Here is a 6,034-nt window from a genome sequence, read left to right as displayed (position 1 = left end):
GTATGTCGTCAAATTGATGAAGTTGTTTTCTTAATTTGCACCAGTTTTTTTCTATTTGCTTGTATTTTTTTAATTTGCAGGGTGTTGATCTCTTTCACCCACTGCACTAACCCTCAACATCGATACTAGTATAAAACGATGAATAACAAAAACACTCAAAAAACAGTTGAATTTTCTAAGAGCTCCTAATAGTCTGACCGACGACCAAAAAGAGTGTAAGGGCCTTTGCTTTAGTACAGAGGAGTTCCTGCAACATTTTATTACAAAGAAAATGTATCTTTGCATGATTCATGAACACCTGCAGGCTCGTTTAGAACCATTCTCTCTGACGAGAAGAGGGGACATTGAAAGCTTGGATCCCACTGTGACGGACAGGGGCCTCCTCGGTGTGTGGGTTCAGCAGCGTGTGCAGTGGGAGGAGCTAAAGTTTGGAGGTTTGAGGAGAAGGAGGAGGCGCGTCTGCTCTTCACACGTACGGACCAGGAGGAGGATGGTCTCCACGCTCACATTCGGGTCTACGAAGCAGCCGGGGCGCACTTTACGGATTTAACTCTTCTTTCGGACTTGTTTGTTCGCGACGGTCTCAGTTCCACGCGGCTCCACGGACGGCTGCTCAGCGGCTCGGGGCGGGTGGGTGTCGGCTCTGAGGCTCCAGCTCCGTGCGCGGCTCCGGTTTCCAGGTCTCACACCTTTTACACCGAGGACACACGAGAAGCGGAGTAACATTTGGAATCGGCGCATTTATCTCGTTGTTACGAGAGGACTAACTCTCTGCCTCCACACGCGTGTAAGTTGCACTGAGGGTTTATTCCTACGTGTATTTCTGATGGATTGATTTGATTGGTGGTGTTTTATCTTTTCATATATCGAAGCTTCGCGTTGATCTGACTCCTGCGTGTGGTCCGTGGGGCTGCTCGGGTCAAGTCCATGCGCCTGTTTGCAAATGAAGAATGATAATGTGATGCAGCTTTGTAGTGAAGGCTGATGGACTGACCCCTCGGTCTCCATGTGGACAAACAGCTGCTGCTTCCATCCAGCCCTAACAACACACAGTGGCTCTGGGCTTTATTTCCACCACACCTACAGAAACACTGGTCCATGTGTTTTTCTGGAACTTTTTAATGTTATTCTCCTCCAAACACTATTTAACTCTGATGACCTCCCGTGTCAATCTGCTTTTGTACACACGGTTTGATCCTGGATGAAGCACCTGTGTTTATTTCCAGGCTCACGAGGAGAGAGAAGACAATGTGTGGTTTATTCTGAGCTGATGGAGCAAATCTGGAGGATCCACAGACTGTGAGACCTACATAGTCCCTGAAGGGTCCCACTGCAAATTATTTTAGAGTAAAACGTTTGTGGTACCTTTTGTGTTTCCTTGTTATAGTTTTGTGTTATTTTGCAACAGCTTCCTATTCACATCATACAACATCATATTTCATCGTCGATGCACAAATGTGCATCCACTTGTCTTGAGAATCGTTACAGGTTCCAATTCGGATCACCGTACTGGCTACTTCTAAGAATCAGAATCAGAATTCTTTTAATTTTCAAGTATATTTACTCATACAGGAAATTGCCTTGGTGTGATTGGTGCATTGGGCATAACACAACAATCGGACATGAAACAATATATACAGTAAGAACTCTGGAGCTATGGTACATGTTCCACTTTAAGGTCACTAACTATATAAACATGTCTGTTGAGTTGTAGCACTATATCATCATACATGCCCAGTTCAAAGTTTTAGTCGAGCCTTGGTCCCAAAAGGCTGGGCCAGGTGCGGGTCAAAAAGTAAAAATGTTTAGTCTTTTTTTGTTTATTTGTTTGTTAGTGTTTTACACTGCACATGTCTGCAATCAGGAAAAATACGCAACAACCATGTGTGTCAGGGACAGGGGACAAAAACATTTTTCCTGTCATGTTGTGCTTGGAAGGGTTTAGACAGAAAATGCAGACTGAGCCAAAGTCTCTGCTTATGTCTTTGAAAGAACAGAAGAAGAAAAGTATTGGGATAATTGTAAATCTCTCAACCAGAGTCCATTCCCACAGTTTGCTGCAGTGTTGCGAGTTTTATTGATATTCCAGAATATGTTGAGCCCGCTGTTCCCTCAGTAAGACACAACATATTGCAAGGGAACGCAAAAGTAATCCTCAAACAAATTCTCGCCGTGACCCTCCGGGGGCTCCGTAGAGAGCCGAGCGTCGTTCAGTGTTTACATGGTGCTGGTATGCCTTACAGGAGTCAGACTGTAAATGACCAGTGGAGCAGTCCTTCCCCTCCAGGCCTCTGCTGTTCTTCTCCTCCCCTCTCCAGTGTGTGATGGTGTATCAATAACACTAATGACACTGATAGTCGGGCTTTGTTTCTGTAAACGAATGTGCAGAGGCACTTACAAAGCATGTTGACACCCTCTCCCCACCATCCTCCCTGTCTTTTTTCTCTGAAACACACACACACACACACACACACACACACACACACACACACACACACACACAGACCCAATGTCCACACATGGAGACCCCCACCCACACTATCACACACACACACACACACACATTCAAACACTCAAAACAAACACGCAGACTCCACCCAGCACTCCACCCACTGTAACAACTTCAGAGGAATGGTCAGCATGTGCAGAGCTTGTGGTAAAAGAGCTGGAGGGGAAGTGGAAACCCGGGAGGGGAAACACTGGTGCTTTTAAACTCCCTAAAAGTTAGTGATATCCCACATAGTGTCCACAGGGACCAGAGGAGATCAGTGCAAACTGATGGGACTCGCACATCCAGGGTCCCTGTGCGGCTTTGCGTATTGTGCTGAGACGTGGGAAACGGTTGTTTGGTTGGGCTGAAGCCAGACTGTACCCAGGGACGGTGCAGGCATGGGGCCAGCTCAGTTGAGTTTGTGCACATGAGCTCAAAAGTTTTTTTTTTATTTGGGATGAACCTCAAATGTGTTAAAGATCCAATGCAAATGTTCCTGGAGCTGCTGGGATATTTGGCAGCTTCAGTTTAAGGAACCTGTGAAAGTTCTAGTAGCCTCAACTGTGAAAAGTCACACGTCGCCTTTTACACATGGGCGATAAGGTTTAATGGTTCACATTTGCATTCACTAAAGCCTGGCTCCGGCCCTGTTTCCTGACTGTCTCTGCTGTGTCTGTGCACAGCTTTGTGTACCAGTTACCAGGCCATTCATATTGATAATGACCTGCAGGTCCTGTAGAAACTCTGGCCAGGCCCTGCAGGGGAGGAGGTGTCGGGCCAAAGGAGATCTCTGCAGGCAGGTTCCTTTCAGGCCATGCTAATTAGCCTGTAAATTCATTTTCCTAATTTGACCTTTCTACAACTTTATATCCTGCTGATCCCCACGCTAGCATTCGCCTCACAAACAAATATGTTGTAGCAAGGAAAACATATGGGACTTCTTTTCATATCAGAGTTCCTGGTAATGGTTTCATTCTGGACCTTAATATGTAACTAAATTACCCCAGTGCTGATAGAGACACTGTATCTTTGCTCTTTTAGGGAAATGCTGCATTGATATTTACACAGTCTTTATGACTTTAATGTGTTTTTTGCAGTATTCATGCTGGAGACTGAACCTCTTAGATCATTTCTACTCTATACATTTTGTTTTCAGTCGGATCATTTTCATGTATGTGTGAGATTCAGGAGAGAAGTAATGGTTGAGGTCACCAGCATAGCTACTATAAACTCAGATTAGTGCTACACTAGATATATAGTAAACTTATAATTGATGTGTTCACAGCCCATAATAAAGCTGGGCAGTGACAGACCCAGGTTTTCCTTTGACTGGTGTGGATACTTTACTCACTTCTCTGCGTCTGTGCAACAAGTGTCAGTCACAAGTCAGTTTTTCAAGTGACCTGTGTGTGGACTTGATCTGAGGTGGCTGACCTGGTATGAGAAAGTATTATGTAACGTGTTCCTCCGCAGAGAGAAACAAAACGTCTTCTCCCTTTTCCTTCCCGTGTTTTGAAAGAAATGAAGAGGAAAAAGATAAACTGTGACTTTGTAATGGAAAGCAGACTTTTCAGACACGTCAGATGTGTTTTTCCTGGTGAATTACACCGATAACCACAGGCTCCTATTTCAGAGCTCTGGGCTGGTGTGGATACAGTTATTGTGTTTTTATTTGCCTTTAAGATTGTCTTGAGAGTCCATATTTTATAATTTAACTTTTAAAACAAAGAGTGTGCTTTCTTTCATGTGGCAGAAAGGGGAACGTTATCGGAAATTTGCAGAAGAAAAGCTGTGCTTCATTGTTTAGAACAGAATAAAGATGCTGCTGTTAATATTACATTTTAATTCACTTTGTGTGTCAATACAAGCCATATGTATAAATCAATTTAAGTATGCTTTAGTGCAGAGAACCCCAGTGACATTAGAGACTGTATGGAAATCATCGAGGGTGGACAGGAGTATTGTATTTTTGTCTAAAGACTGAAGGGAGTAGTCTGTTCTGGAGAACATGACTTCTTTCCGTAACCCTTAGTTTTTAGTGAGAAAGAAAACGTTTCCTCCCGGGCCGAATAATTTGCGAGCAGCCCCTTGCTTATTAAAAAATGGGTTAATTTTCTCTTCTGTTGCAGTTAAAGTGGAAATCAATTAATCGTAATGTTGGCCATCTTAATAATCATTTCCAATTACTTCCCCACTTAACTGTTATAGTGGAACAAATTCATTATGACCCCATTCCTCGTCTGCACCGTGTATCAGCTCTTATCAGTGGGAGAGTTGCCAGGGGAGACTTATTACTTCCTTTATTGGCGGCAACTGCTAGTGAAGACAAAGACAGATCTCCTACCTGACGGTAAACAAAGCAGAAGTGCTACAGCTGTTCTCTTTGAAGTCGACATGTTTGCTGGGAGTAAACTGCCACCTGCCTTCAAGTGACAAGCCAGACAAACGACTCACACAAACTGTGTCATGTTCCCACTCGGGATATGTGACGTGAACGGTCCTGTGGTCAATGCTCGTGGTCGTGGTCGTCGACACTCGTACTTGTGGGTCTGAAAAGGTGAAGCCAGAATATCGTCATCAGATTCGCTTTTAAATCCTGTTGCCCCGCTTGTCAAAACCTGTAAGGAAATGAGTCCTCACATCGGTTTAACTGCGGGGATTAATCGTGCTCCCCTCCAACTCCATGTTTAAATCATGAGATGAATAACCTGCTACGGATAGCCAAGTCTGTGGATTTGATGGCGTAATTAGAGGATGAACTGTGATGCTAACACGGCGTGGTCCAGACCTCACAAAGGCCTCTATTGTGTGTTTACAAGACTGTAAATCGTCAACTCTCCTTTGTCACGCCACAGAGTTTGTCCACGGTCTCCCCTGACTTCATCATCAGCACGGCCGATGAATGAGACGCTGTGTGTTGCGGCCATTTGCAGCTTTGATAGCAACAGTGGTCCTCTATCAGTCACAACGACACCAGGGAGGCAGGGAAATAAATGATATGCGTTTTTTTTTTTGGGTTCACCACTGATGGCTTGAACAATCATTAAATTGCATTCTGTCATGCTGTAGAGGCGCAAGCAACTGGACATTTAAAACTTCTTTTTGTCTCTTTTTGTTGTGGTGTTCCAGCCCGAGGAAAAATGTTCGCCTCTAATCAAGATCCCTTCCTGATTGGTCAGCACACTTCATCATTAGTCTAAGTGGATAAAAGTACGTATTTGAAGCCAGAAGCACCTTTTAAACAAAAGGAGATTAGTGTAATCTGTTTTCCAGTGAGTTTATAGTCTAATAGCAATTACTTTAAATCCAACGAAGGGATTTCCTCAGGAGTGGCTCGCACATCACCTAAGGTTCCAAAGTACAGTTTACATACATGCATTGGACGTCAGACTTTCTCCTGAAATTATCAGGGGCTGTATGTGAGGATGCAAATGTCCAACTTAGTTACTTCAGATATTCTTTTGAATGTTTCCTACCAGCACCCTGGTAAACGTCCGACTGAGCCCATGTGAGAATACAGCTGGATTATGTCCACAGGATTCA

The 6,034-nt window shown here is 44.1% G+C and overlaps 1 protein-coding gene across 1 annotated transcript in view; it reads left to right on the top strand.

Annotated features, from left to right (window-relative positions):
- The first annotated feature begins 489 nt into the window (after positions 1-489).
- LOC128425396 (semaphorin-4B) overlaps positions 490-6,034 on the top strand; it is a 49,278-nt gene continuing 43,733 nt past the window's right edge. The window contains exon 1 of the mRNA XM_053412007.1: positions 490-787. The gene's annotated coding sequence lies outside the window, so the exon portion shown is untranslated. The remainder of the gene's footprint in view (positions 788-6,034) is intronic.

This window comes from Pleuronectes platessa, chromosome 1, assembly GCF_947347685.1.
Source record: "Pleuronectes platessa chromosome 1, fPlePla1.1, whole genome shotgun sequence".
NCBI classification, from domain to species: Eukaryota; Metazoa; Chordata; class Actinopteri; order Pleuronectiformes; family Pleuronectidae; genus Pleuronectes; species Pleuronectes platessa.
Note: the sequence above shows the minus strand (reverse complement) of the source record. Positions and strands in the feature narration are given on the sequence as shown.